Below are 14,907 nucleotides of genomic sequence, written 5' to 3'. Positions count from 1 at the left end.
AAATTAGCTCTGCCAGACACAGAAATAATCTTAGTTGAAATAGAATATATTTCATAAAGACATGAAGTGGCTAACCTGGCTTTTGGATAGTGCCAGTATTTTAACACATCTTATTACTACCTAGAATATATTTCAGACGGGCTTTAGAGAGAGCCTATGAATTCTTCTCATGCACTCAGTACCGTGACCTAATATTCTCAAAATGTTTGCAGAAAACAAGATACATTGTGCCGCTAACTTTTGTGGAGCTCTTTGGAGAGCTTTACAGTATCAATACAACAAATTAACTGAAATAACAGCTGTGCTAATTACAGGCCAGTTTAAAAATCTGAGACTTGTGTTTAGATTTTCAAAATGCCAGTGGACTCAGCTAATTACCACATGCTGTCATGGTGAGAGCAGCCAGGTCATGTTATCAAGACCTTCGTAGTCTAACAGCAAAGAAAATAATGGGAGGAAAATAACTCAGTATCTGAAATAAAGGCTGTGGGCAGCAGATGCCAAGTCCAGCCCCTTCCCCTCCTGAGTGCCAGCCTGGTACAAGAAGCAGGAGAGTGTATTCAGATCTGCAATTAAGCCCCAGGCATTTGGAGATTCTCTCTCTCTTTGGATTAATTTTTAAGAAGTTTTTAAAGTGGCTCACTGTTGAAATGAAGGATTTAGCAACTTGTTCACGTGAGACATTTTTATTCTTAACTTCACTCTGTTCAAATTAAGGAATCTGAACATCTCTTTCTAATAGGAGTGAGGCCCCTGAGAAGTCATCTCTGGCGATGACAGGGACACCTCCTGTTTGGAGACACCCTGACCATTTGCATCCCCATCAGCCTGACCCTCCTCTCACTCGTGGTGAGGTAAAACTGATGAAAGAAATGAAGCCAGTGGAGCTATCTCAAAGTAAGAGCTCCTTCAGATCAGAACCAAGTTCTAGTGAACTCACCGACGTCAAGGACGTGCATGGGAAACAACTGAGAATAACATTTGGCCTAACAAATAAACCAAAGACACCATTAGCGTCAGGGGGCAACAACATAACTTGAGCACATTTTTGCTTTATCTTGATAGGGTTTTTTTCTAAATACTCAAAATTTACTATGTATTTCCTGAGCATTGCCTGGCTTTTCAGTTTCCTAATAGGAATATAAAATTTGTCACCAGTGCAATTCATTTACTTGAAATTCCACGCCCAGGACAGACAGACAGACATGCTCCACCTTCGTTTTGACGCATCAGCCATGGCATACACAAATCACAAGCTTTAAATTTCCACAATCACATGCTCCATTATCAGCCACACAGATAGTAGAGCAAGCTTGAAATGAAACTGCTTTGTTCCACCCAGGAGCTCAATAATATCCCTTATAAATCAGGATTGGTTGTATGGTTTCTTGCACACATCCCACAGATTCGCTCTGCAAAAGGCATTGACCATCCGTACCACTTTCTTGCCTCTTTGTATCTGAAGAGTTATGCTGCTCTGGGGGGTGAAGGAGGGGGAAGAGAAGGAAAAATTTATGGGTTATGAATATTGACAGAGAAGATAGTCTTTGTTTATTCAAGTCTTGTTTACATAAAAGCTCTTCACAGGCTACCCCCTAAGTCTAGAGGTCCTAAACCAGTGTCAGTGATCTGTCTGGGTATTTTTTCCCACGTATTACGCTGCTATTCTGCCCACAATAGGGACCCATTAACATTTGGCCCTTCAAGTTAGTGCAGCCCAAGCCTCAGTGGCAGGACGTCTGCCCAATATGTAAAATAATGGAATGAATGGATTCCTTGGAAACAATGATAACAAGACCTGGCTGAGCTAACTGTGACAGCATGTGGTAATTTTCCAGCCCGCTAACCCTGTAAAGAGAGCTGGAGCACAAAGCTTAGACTGTGGGGCAGGTTGGTCTGAATGGCTGCAAACAAGTGCAGAATATCTGATGATGTCATACGCACAATTTGACAGATGGGGCAGGGTTTTGGTTTGGTTTGTTTTGTTTTGCTTTGTTTTAAACTTGAACTTAACTGGTTATTTTTCCAACATGTTGACGCATTACGGGTATAAAGTGGAAAGCCACAGCTGCTTTAAAATCATGTCTCAGAAGCATTGTCGTGTGTTAGGTTTAAGAAACAACCTTATTTCCTGATGAAAAATGGTATTGCTTGTGCAGTGAATGCTTTGGGAATGGCGGGAGAAAGTTGCTATAGAATGATGCATTATCTCTGTATTCAGCTCTGGGACTGTGTTTTGAATCTAGCTTCTCCCTGAATCCTAATACACACTTTCAATAGCATAAAGAAGTATTGTTATTGCCTTGGTCTAGTCATTACACCAGGGAAACAGACAATCAGAGATATCTAAATGGGTTACTAATTTAGGTTTGATTTCTGGGAATAAAATGGGTTAAAACAAGTTTGTTTGAGTATTACAGAATTGGTGTGTGTTTGCAAGACTACGCAACTCTAAATACACTTTAGACACTGTAAATGCACTTAAGTACAAACATATGCTAACACAGTTGCGTACCTCTAGGAGCATGTTTGAAAGTTTACATAAATGTGGGCTGGGAAATGATGATACAGCATAATTAGTTGTGGATCACCATCGATACGGCTCCTTACAACTTTATAGCTGAATAAACATTAAAGGACAATTCCAATTCTGTGTTTGCAGTTGAAATGATAATACAGGTATAGAACACACTTCTGAAATTTTTATCACCTCTAAAAGTGGATTAGACTTTTTATATGCCCCAAGGGAAAGATGCTACACAGAAATTTTGAACATATTCTAATTGCATCTTTCTCTCTCCCTTCCAGTGTTATTTACCTTGTTGTCTGTGAGTTCTCTGAGGCAGTGCCCCAAGCACTGTGAAATAATGACAATAGGAAGAAAATAGAGGTGCACAAGTAAAAAAGAAACACACATTGATTACGGTGGAATTTTCTCTAAGCTTGACACAGTTAGCCAAAGTTAAGACAAACACAGGCAATATTTTAAAATGACTGAGCACAGCCTGAGTAAAGAAACCAGAAGGCCAAATTTTGAGGACCGCATGTTCCTACTTGCTTTCAGCATCATTTTCAAGCAGAGAAACTGTTGGGAGGGATAATTTTTATCACAGCTTGAAATTACCATTAACAATGATGTGTATTATGTCTCTGTCTTTTCAGCAGCCGAGGATTCAGTCCCTATCATATTAAACACTGTACAAATGCACAGTAGCAGGCAGTCTCTGACCCAATGGGTTTTCAGTGTAATAGGTAAATTCAATACAGAGACAGGGAAAAAGTCTCTCTATATACCCATTAAATCCCTCATATCCACACTATAATAGGAAGTGCCACGATTTTTTAGAATGGGGAAAAGGGGGTTGACCATCTCCTACATAACTTGAATTGCAGGTTGATCTTATCACTAAGAAATTACTTTCTGACTCCATTTTATTGTATTCTATTAGAAATGTAAGGAGCATGTTTGTGACATTTAAACTTCAGTGACTGGAGAGGGGACCAGACTGAAATACATGGGTTTTTTCTAACACCCATTTTTAGGCGCTGTAAAAACTATTTCCAAATCTCTGCACTCTTTGCCTTTTTATTACTCTTTGCTTTACAAGAAGAAAGTTTCTGAGTTTTGGGAGGTTTACCACCTTTCCTTTAATACCTAAAATCAAGACTTTTCCACCCAGGAGGGATCTCTGCTTATCTGAGAACTAGCAAAATTCTGACATGGAGAATTTTCTCTTAAGATTTTTTTAGATTTCATTTTTGTGACTAGTGGGTACCTTGGAGGAGAGCTGCCTGCATCAAAGGTTCAGCAGCCTCAACCATTTTGATGCAGGTGTCAGGTTCCATGAATGTATGCATCCCAGAGACTCCCAGAAAGCCCTGGAATGAAATAAGAGAGCATGATTCACTGACAGGAATTAATCTTTTTCAGGTGAAGAACTCCTGCAGCTATTTGCAGTGAAAAAGAGCCAACAAAACGGAACTATGGGAACTGATGATTTAGATTTACAAGTTGGGTTACCACTCTGGGAGTATGACAGTGACTTCAGCCTGCACACTGTTCTGATGAGGAGAAAATAGTGCATCCTGACTTACCAGACATGAAATATTTCATCATGAAAATATTTGCAGTGGGGTAGAAAATGACTCATCAAATCACAGTTCATAACTTTTTAATTGAAAAAATACCCAATTTAATGTCTACATTTTTGAACAAGTAAATACATCAAGTGCTTTATTTTTAATTGGATTAATGGATTGTCTGCATCATTATTATTAATTATGCCATACTAAGTATTTTTTAATGTTAATGATAAACTAAAATATAACATAAGGTATAATTAAATACTGTAAATTATATCTATTTTCTTATGACAAACAAATAGAGTTACTGGTTTTAAACAAACTATGAAGAATAAAGATAAATTTCAATGGGTTTAGCATGTTATAGATGCATCTTTGCTTTAAAGGCGACACACTGAACCTTCCTTAGATATAGGAAACTTCAGTCCTGGCTTGTCTAAACTGATCTAATATAAAAAGTTAATCATTTTTCTCCAGAAGACAAGTATTGGTTCCTGCAGACGCTCTATTTTCCTACATGTATATTTGTACATTACTGTAGAGTAGAGTCTGCAGCATTGCTCCATTTTTTTATACACACCTGTATTCCTTCTATTTCATATGTATACATGCAAGCATTTGCCTGTGTGTGTATAGGTACTCTCTTAACATCTCAAAAATGGCCCTTCCTGAATTTCTGTGCTATGCAGCAGTGGTGGGGTACTCACTGGTCCGTCACTTTGACATTAGCATCCTCATGCCTCACTTTTCAGCAGAGAAAGCAGCTTTTAGGACATATTTTAGGAGTTCTGTGGATTCGTCCTCTCCACCTGCAACTTCTCCAATCCACTGATTTTAAGGACCACAAATACAAACCACAGACCATACCTTGTTCCCTTGCCAAAACTCCCACCAGCAGAAAGTCAGTTGAGGGTGAGATGCAGAGCTGGAGATATTGAGAGAGTTTAAGACATACACAGCCTCTTTCCTTCAGAAATGCCTGAAGACTTCGTGACATTTTGAGATCCCATACATATTGATGAAAAATAAAGAAAAATGTCCATGCAGCCAGTGATGCTATCACCTACAGCAGAGGAATGGTTTCCCAACCCCTCTTGTACTTACAGATACCAAATCTGCCACAGTACAAAGTGTAGGAGATACCTGTCCAGCTCACACCCCTGGCAGTTTGGAAACTTGAAGAAATGGGCTTGACTATTAAAAAATGTGGACAATAAAGGACCTAGAGGGACAATATAGTAGTACCTACCCAGGCAAGACCTGACATTAAACACACATTTTAGGCCAATGCCGTTGCAGAATTTTAATCAGAAAGAAATGTACTATCATTTTACACTTGTCCCGCTATATTAATATGAAATTTTAAATAACATTATTAATTTCTGTATATCCTAAGAATCTTAAGTTTTTTTCTCTTCTTTTTTTTCTAATAAGCCACATGGGATGAGCCTGACAGTAAATTACTGCTATGCCCATCTGACAGAAGGAGTTTTTGAGGAAGGAGCAAGAAGTGACATGCAAGAAGGACAGGGGAAGAGGCACAGGGGGATGCTGTCTTCTTCCTGCACTGGAGTAACCCATTCTGCCCACAGCCGGGCTCTGTATTAACATTTTCCTGAGCATCATTCTGGAGCTTGCATGATATTACCTACTTCCACATCAATGTACAAGTGTGGACTCAGAGAACAATTTCATCCTCCAACAACTATGATGCCATGATTCTGATCCTGCCAGCCAAGGTGGCTTAGACCCAAGTTTGAATCCAATTCACTGTGTATGGGATTTGGTTACAAAGAAAAATCTGAATTTGAGATCTCTTTCTGGAAGGATATACAGTGTATTAATTATTAGGAGACTTGTGCTTACATAGCAATACAGCTATGTTTTTAATGTAGAGTTATCAAAATCCAAGTTGAAATGATTATCTAATTTTCAGTCTGTAAAGGAGAAGAAAAAAGATATATGGCCTTGTTTATGCACAAAATTGGTTTTAAATCAATTAAACTGGTGAAAACCCCTAAATGAACACATTTAAATTGGTTTACATCTGGCTTGTGTTAATTTAACTTCATTCAGTTTTCACCAAATCAATGCAAATGTGTAATTAGCTTAATGGCTCTTGCTCTTCCAGAACAATAGTCTTTCATTCTCAACAATGGGGAGCTGTTTTCATTTCCTATAGATTCCAAAGGAAGCATCGAGCTGCTTTTATACAATCTCTTTTACTATTTTGCTATTCTTTCCTTTGACTATGTAAGGGCTGATTCTGTGCATTAAGTAGCCGAAAGTGACAGGCCATGAGGGCAGGTGCAAGGTAACTCAGAGAAAGAAGCTTTTCTGCATTTTTACAGACTCTTATAAAAGAATGCTCAGAGACAAATACAGAGCAGGTCACTCGTGCTAGCTTCTGGGTATTTTTCGGGTGTTAATTTCTCCATCTAATCTCCAACATTTGTCACTTGTCAAACAATCCTGTGTTGCCCTTTCCCAGGCATTCATTCCCTTCATTAATTGATGTTGGGCTTAGCTATTTTTTTCCTGCCAATTAAAGTAAGCATTTCTTGCTTCAGAATAAAGTCGTGACTCATGGTTTTGTCTAGGCTGATAACAACCACTTCTCCTTTGAGATCCTTCCAGCAGAGCTGTGAGATGGTCGCTTTATTGTCTTGTATTTGTTCTCCTAAACCGTTGGCATTTAGGAACACACTTACGCAGGGGCAAATCCTGAAAAGCACTGTAGGCTTGATGGAAGTTTCCAAGTGCTGTCAGTGCCCGCTGAAGACAGCAGCTGCGAGCATAGTCAGCAGCATCACCAGGTGCTCTGCACTTCACAGGATCCAGCCTTGGACTTTACTGGAGGTTGTTAAAAAGAAAAAACATCAGAGTACACATAATAACTCTCTGCTCTCAACTTCCCTGCAGGTTTGTTTTCTGTAACACACTGTTCCTTAGAAAAAGACAGCAACAATGCAGGAAATATGTTTTAGGACATTTTTTATGTAATGGATTGGATGTCACAAGAAGAGGGGCTGAAGCCAAAGAGTTCATCGCCAGGCCTTGGGAACATCACAAACTTACAAAACCAACAAAGCAGTTTTCAGCTTTACCAAATGCAGTCATTATGTGAAATCCTTTTCCATAAATCATCTTAAAGTTATTTTCAATGGCAACTCAATATAAACCTACTTTTCCAACCAGCCATATCTGTGGTATGAAACACCAAAGAAAACCATGAAAGCTGCTTTTGTTAATTCACTCTGGAAATATAAATAACTGGGCTAGTAGTCAGTTGCCTTTGACATGGGAGAACTGCTGGAGAAATTAAGATGCCAAAGGATAGTCTGAAATATTCAGTAAATTACATACTGCAAGCACTGATGGAAACCACTCACCCGTTGTTTGAAATGATTGGCAAATGAGTTAGCGTTTTGTGGCCAGTATTGGCCTTTCCCATCTTGTCTATAATTTTCTGCAAATTAATGCATTTTTCTGAACTGCCTATATTATTTTAATCGGGAAAGTTCAAAAACAAAATCGTATTTCCACTGTAGAAAATACAATTAAGTTTCAACTGGAAGTAGATACTGCATCAGAAAAAAACATTGAGCAATGTGTGATAGCACTTCTCTTAAGTGATTTGATTGTCTAACCTTCTTTAAAAATGTTTCTCCCTCTTACAGTTCTCCTATTTAATATCGTCTGTCTGGGAGACCTATTAGATAATATGCCATAGCATACCTAAAAAAAGGAACAGGTATAAACAAAGAGAACTTTAAGCAATTGATGATGAACAAGATCAATTCAGAATTCCTCTAAATTCAAAGACTTGCATACATAAGTACGCTTATACATCTGAAGTAAAACAAACACATCTAATTATATATATATTTATATGTATACTTATATATATAATTTTGAAAATATGTTTGTATTTATATGCATAAACAAGTAATTGCAGATATGAATGCATTCCACTCTTAATCAAAACAGAAAGTTAGAAGTTCTGGTATGAACTGCTGTCTTGAGACCATGGTTGGTTATCGTTAATTCTCCTTGTCAGAAGCAGAACATGCCAGGTGGCACAGGTGTTTGATACTACTATAGCATACTGCTGCATGCCAAGCAATTTCTAACTCTCATTTCTTGCCCCAGAGCTGCACAGGCATTGTCTCTCCCACGAAGGTAATACATAGAATATGCAATAAATAAATAAATTATTAACTTACATATCAAATTTGTATGTAAAACATAGCACATGCCAATGCACTACCTGATAGGTCTCTCAATATTTTTCGTGCATATTGTTTAAGTAACATAAATGAAGCATGTTCATTTGCTAGTTCTATTTCTGTTTAACTTTCTGTTACACAGAGTAAATGCAGGCATACACAATAACTTAGCCTGTTACCAAGGAAAAGGAGAACAAAGACATCAGTTGTATTCTCTAAAACTACTTTTCTTTTTGCATTTTATTTCTCAAATTGTTCATTAAAGATTTCAGTCTTCAGGATGACCTGTACAAATCAACACAGAACTGTTAAAATTAATAAAAAAAAAGAAAGCTTTGGTCCGGGCAGGAAGCTGCTCTTGCTCTCATAAGGTTTTGCTAGAATGGTTTTTTGTGAACTGCAAGATTTACAGTAGCCCACATTTGCCAGTCTAAGTTGAAGATCCAAAAGATAAATATGATATGAACAGTATGTGAGTGCTTGATGACCTTTCTGTATGTTCAGTGTAAGCTCAGCACTAGTTTATCTCTGTCAGATTTGTATGATTACTTTCTGATATGTCTTACAACACTGATGCCAGCAGAGGATAATGTGACTGGAGTGACAGCACTTTGAAATTTTATCCAAGCCAGCTTAAAAGCTACGGTAATTCAAACTTTCTTTCTCCTCTTTTATGATCAAATTTAAACTGGGTAACACTTAACGCCTTCTTGTTGGTTGAGTAAGAAGTGACATCTCCTTCAAAGAGAAAATGGCAAAAATAGATGAGGAAAAAACACTCATTTTGTAGGTATGAAAGCCATTTTACTGGAACCCTGAGTCTTCAGAGAAGATGTAATCATCACAGATGGCCCACTTAAGGCTGTTAATGTATAAAGTCTTGTCTGCTGTGCATTACAAGGCTATAATTTTCATCTTGGGGTTCCTATGACTAAACAGCTCAACTCAAGTCTTTCAGTTTATGACGTCAGCAAAATCCTCAGTGAAATTATGACCTTGAGAATACCCTGCAGATGCTTTTATTTCCACTTACAGACTCAAACTACCTATATATCACTGCAGAGCAAGTTAACAGTAAGCAATAAAATGCTGTAATATTTATTTAATACATACATAAGAACCATTTATTTGGGTTACATAGTTCACGTTAATACCAATAGTTTAAAAGAATGTGGTGTTACCTTTTGTGTGTGTTTTTTCCAGCCAGCTGAGCTCTTTCAATAGAATAAAATTCATGGCCCCAGCAACTGAGCACACTGGTTTGGGCTACCTCTGTACAGAGCCAACCCCTCAGTAATTTTCTGTTGTGCCACAGCTACTACAAGGTAAGAACTGTGCCATGCTTGGGCAGGTCGTCCCCAACAGTACTCATGCTTCTTGCCTGGCAGATGCAAGCTTTACCTCCAGTGTAGGACTTTCGATAGAACTTTTGACAATGTACACTTCCTCCATCACCCTGGTGCTCTTGCTGTGCTCAGAGCAGTGAGATGCTGAGGTGCTTTTCAGCCGAGATGTTAATATCAACTGAAGACCTTCTTGGCTGGTCAGCTATGGTCAGCTTCTGTGCTTGTTTAATTTCTGGCTCAGTCTTGATCATAGAATCATAGAATCCTTTAGGTTGGAAAAGACCCTTAAGATCATTAAGTCCAACTGTAATCCTCTCCTTGCTTCCCAATTGTACCCGCCCAGTGTGTGCCACAGACTTTGCCTCTTCTGCGCTAATTCACTGCTTTAAAGGGTAGAGGGGAGATGCAATTCATTACCCATCCTGGTCCTGTCTCCTTCCTCTCAGCTGCAAGACCCTGACACCAGCTCAGACAGACTCTGAAGAGGAATTACAGATCATAGAATCATAGAATGGTTTGGGTTGGAGGAGAACTTAAAGATCACCTAGTTCCAACCCCCCTGCCATGGGTAGGGACACCTTCCACTGGACCAGGTTGCTCAAAGCCCCATCCAACCTGGCCTTGAACACTGCCAGGGATGGGGCAGCCACAACCTCTCTGGGCAACCTGTTCCAGTGCCTCATCACTCTCACAGTGAAGAAATTCTTCCTTACATCTCATCTAAATCTACCCTCTTTCAGTTTAAAGCCATTACCCCTTGTCCTATCGCTACAGGCCCTACCAAAGAGTCCCTCCCCATCTTTCTTATAAACCCCCTTTAAGAACTGAAAGGCTGCAGTAAGGTCTCCCCGGAGCCTTCTCTTCTCCAGGCTGAACAACCCCAACTCTCTCAGCCTCTCTTCATAGGAGAGGTGCTCCAGCCCCCTGACCATCTTTATGGCCCTCCTCTGGACCAGCTCCAGCAGGTCCATGTCCTTCTTATGCTGGGGGCCCCAGAGCTGGATGCAGTACTGCAAGTGGGGTCTCACCAGACTGGGAGTATCACCTCCTTTGACCTGCTGGTCACAGAATCATAGAATCATTTAGGTTGGAAAGGACCTTTATGATCACTGAGTCCAAGAACATGAGGCAAATTGCAATTTCTGTGTACAGAAATTGCAATTATGTCCTTTGTCGTTTTGAATCACTTGAATCACACTAGGAACCAACCTAGACTTTCATAAACCCAAGAATTATCTAGATTTTCATAAACCAGAGAATTTTTCATAAGTACTCACTGTCCTGGTTTCAGCTGGGATAGAGTTAATTGTCTTCCTAGTAGCTGGTACAGTGCCATGTTTTGAGTTCAATATGTGAAGAATGTTGCTAACACACTGATGTTTGCAGTTGTTGCTAAGTAGTGTTTAGCCTAAAGTCAAGGATTTTTCAGCTCCTCAAGCCCAGCCAGCGAGAAAGCTGGAGGGGCACAAGAAGTTGGCACAGGACACAGCCAGGGCAGCTGACCCAAACTGGCCAACGGGGTATTCCAGACCATGGGACGTCCCATCTAGTATAGGAACTGGGAAGTGGGGGTGGGGGATCGCCGCTGGGGGACTGGCTGGGTGTCGGTCAGCAGATGGTGAGCAATTGCACTGCGCATCATTTGTACATTCCAATCCTTTTATTATTGCTGTTGTGATTTTATTAATGTTATCATTATCATTATTAGTTTCTTCTTTTCTGTTCTATTAAACCATTCTTATCTCAACCCACGAATTTTACTTCTTTTCCCGATTTTCTCCCCCATCCCACTGGGTGTGGGGGGGTGAGTGTGCGGCTGCGTGGTGCTTAGTTACTGGCTGGGGTTAAACCACGACAGTCACTAAGTAGTTTTGAAGAATTTTTCAGTATGTTTGTGGGTGATCTGCACCTTGCTTTTTCTGACTACCTGACATTTATTCATCTGATTATGTGAGCAGTCACTTTGGTCATATGAGGAAGCTAGCACCCCTCAGTTGGATGACAAGGATCTTTGAAGCAGAAAAATTATCGTAACCACCTCCCAGCACACACGTTCTCTGCAAGGCACCTTCTGGATAATGCTGCACTTGATGATCAAAATTCCCAACAATTCCTTCATTTGTGATGTGTGCAGCAATGCATGGGTATAAAGAACAACATGAGACCTACAAATCATCATGCACAGATGTCAGCATTTTTATTTTTAAAAATAATTCTAATTGCTTTATGATTTGAGATTTCCTTAAAATGTTTAAAATTTACCCATGTTTAATGCCCATTAAGTAATAAAAAAGAAAAAAAGAGTTTGTGGTTGTTACAGCCTAGAAATGTAAAAGATTACAACAGTTTGGTCCCTTATTTTTATTTTCATGATAAACCAGCTTGTTGTTTATTAATGCATAATGTGATTATGAACTTTCCACCTGCCCTATCACTAAGTGGTACATTGAAAATCATAGGACAGTGGGATGAACAGGAGGAGGCCACATGAGATCCCTTCCAGTACTGTTGTCTGAGCTCCTGTGGAAAGAGTCCTCTGGAAATTTTCCTTAATGACACTGCAACTGAAATCACATTAAAAGTTGCATCCATGCCTTATACAGTGTCGTGTGTACAGTAACCTGCTAGAAATCTGTAGCTCACAGAAATCAGAAGTATCACAGTTTTCTTTCCAGACTAAGCAAACCTGCCACTTACTGTCATAAAGATGTCCTCTTCAGGTCACACTATGTTGTTCATCCCTGGCAACTTTTGATGTAGTGTTACCAGTAATCTTCAAAAGTTGCTATGTTTTACCCAAAAAATATTAGAACTGACTGTATGGTTAACATCAAAACATGATATGGGTGAGTAGTAAAAAACTTCTCCTTACTTTCATGGTGCTGCAAAAAATGATTTGGATACAGTAAAAAAAAATTGTAATTGCTCAGTATAAAAAGGCAAACTATGGTGGTGGGAGTTTTTTCATTGTTTAAATGGTTTTGTTTCTACTTTTGCTTCTCTGCTTCATGTTTCCATCATTTACAAGAAGCAGAATACTGAAACCACAAAAACTTATTTTCACAGGAATCTAACTGCAGTGAAATCTCCCAAGAAAACTCAATATCTAGGTAAGAGAGGTTCAAAGAATAAACTTGCAAACTTTTTGCTGCTTCCCTGAATCACATCATCACATCTTCAGGGGCTTGCTTGTCACCTGTTATCAGCATTTGACTTGGTTTTGTTTCATCTTACCTCTGCTTCTACTACACTGTCCTTTTTCAAGGTATGGCACTCAGACCTTTGGTGTTATTTGATATTAAAACAGATTAAAACTGTTTTTCTTCCACAATAGTGGTTTATTTTTCCTTTACTAGTTTTCTCATCAGGAAACCTCATCAGGTTTGCATATATCAGGATTTTATAACATTAGTGAGTACACCAAAAGGTCTTGCCAGTGTTTCCATTATCATTGATAAATCATGATTTTCAAGGTTAATATTTCAACAGTTGTAAATCTCATCCTGCTGAAATGAAACAGCCTGGATTTGAATCTATTCTTTTCCTTCTAAAATTTTATTTAACCCATTAAATCTCTTTTTTTGTTTGGTTTTTTTTTAATGATAAGAGATGTATCAGTAGGCCACCTCCTCAGGAAGCACTTGTCTGCAATCACCCCAATAGCTTCACTGACCAAGAAAGGAAAGAGCTAGAAAATTATTATTAAAACATTATTAGTCTTGATGGCGATAGACAAAACTGGGCTCATGAACAGAAGCAGAAAAATGGTAACTCTACTCATGAGAGGCCATCTTCTTCGGTAACAGTTGTCTTTATTTTAGACTCCACGATGAAGGTCCACTCCTCTGCCTCACCTGGATTTAAGTCCTATGTCAATCATGCCATCAGGCTGCCTGTGTTCTCCATTAGCCTCCTGCCTCTCCTGTCCTTCTCGCCCTCCCTACCCAGCCAACTCTGACTGTTCTCCAGAGTCTGAACACCAACGCTTCTGGAACTTACAGCTTCAAAAAAATCACCAAAAACCCAGGTGGTGTCCCTTTATCACGTGAGCTATCACCCTGTTTCCAATGCTAGTGTGGAGGACACATTCAGCGGCTTTTTTACAACTCTTCTTTCTTTTTCTTTCTTTAGCTATTTTCTACCAGAATCCTAATCCTGCAGTGCTCCTGCCAGCCTCCAACAGCCAGCACGCTTTCTGCAGTGCAAGAAGCACACAAGTTCTACGCGGCCTCCTGACAGTGGGACAGAGAGAGGGTGTCTCTAAAACTTAAACCATTTAAAAATCTGCCATTTTAGCACTCAGTCAAGACTCTTTTTTCATTACTTTTCACTATGAGGAGTTTGCAATCATTTTCTCCAATCATTCCAGTCCTCTTTCTCTTTGCTGTAGCAAGATGTGGAGTAGAAATCCCAAACAGTCCTCATCAATGCACCTCAAGAACCATTTTATGACCCTCATATAACACTTTACATGACTGTTTAATTTCCTATTTAAAACAAATTAACCGTTGCATGCTCTAATCAGGACACAAAGAATCCCAGATCTTGTCTGGAAGTATGTGGAGGTTACTGAGAGGTTGTCCAGATTGATGGTTGCGCTGAGTGTATGACCTTAGAATGAACTTTGAGTAAACTTTGCTCTTTGTGCACTTGGCAGTCTGTATTTGGAAAGCATCAACTGTCTACATTCAACGTATTAAATGTAAGGCATATGCTTTTCACAGACTTGGACCTTCTTTGTTTTTACAGAAGCCAAAAGCTTCATCAACCTTATTTATATTGGTTATATCAATTATTCCATAACTTTTTCAATCTTCTTTAGTATGCATTTATTTCATTAAAAGAATACGCCAATTGGCTCATGCTTTCTCACCATTTTCCCTTCTAGATTGTGTACCCTCGTAATCATCACTGTAGCAAGGGTGGTGAGCAATCATTGTGCCTTGGATGGTAAATTTCCATGATAGTTTTGCAAGACTGCTTTATACTTAAGGTCCAGTTAAATCCCAGCTGTCTCAGGAGCCAAGAATTCCATTAGTATATTTTTATTTGGATTCTGTACATGTATTGTAGACACGTATGAGTGTGTGTACATACATACACATCAGAGAGAGAGAAGAGGAGCAAGAAGAGAAGGAAAGGTTTTCAGATCATGGGGGACACACTTTCACAGAAAGCACTCAGGCATACAATGGATGATACCACAAGACAGCAGAGAATTATTACCATGGAGAGGCAATACACAAATC

General features: G+C 39.2%; 2 long non-coding RNA genes across 3 annotated transcripts in view; both read left to right on the top strand.

The window, feature by feature from the left end:
- Nucleotides 1-6,659, top strand: part of LOC115337408 — a 149,451-nt gene extending 142,792 nt beyond the window's left edge. Inside the window, exon 3 of the long non-coding RNA XR_003922135.1 lies at nt 5,518-6,659. This is a non-coding gene — a long non-coding RNA (uncharacterized LOC115337408). The remainder of the gene's footprint in view (nt 1-5,517) is intronic.
- Nucleotides 6,660-8,004: 1,345 nt separating this feature from the next.
- On the top strand, nt 8,005-14,383 carry LOC115337407. 2 transcript variants are annotated; one of them, XR_003922134.1, is made up of 5 exons: nt 8,005-8,957; nt 9,516-9,637; nt 12,725-12,768; nt 13,480-13,685; nt 13,790-14,383. It is a non-coding gene; the product is annotated as an uncharacterized LOC115337407 (long non-coding RNA). The 2 variants fall into 2 exon arrangements; XR_003922133.1 differs by lacking the exons at nt 8,005-8,957; nt 9,516-9,637 and having other exon boundaries at nt 11,604-12,768.
- The last annotated feature ends 524 nt before the right edge of the window (nt 14,384-14,907 follow it).

The sequence above is a fragment of the Aquila chrysaetos genome, chromosome Z (genome assembly GCF_900496995.4).
Source record: "Aquila chrysaetos chrysaetos chromosome Z, bAquChr1.4, whole genome shotgun sequence".
Classification (NCBI taxonomy): Eukaryota; Metazoa; Chordata; class Aves; order Accipitriformes; family Accipitridae; genus Aquila; species Aquila chrysaetos.
The sequence above is the reverse complement of the archived record's forward strand: the minus strand, read 5'-3'. Positions and strand labels throughout refer to the sequence as shown.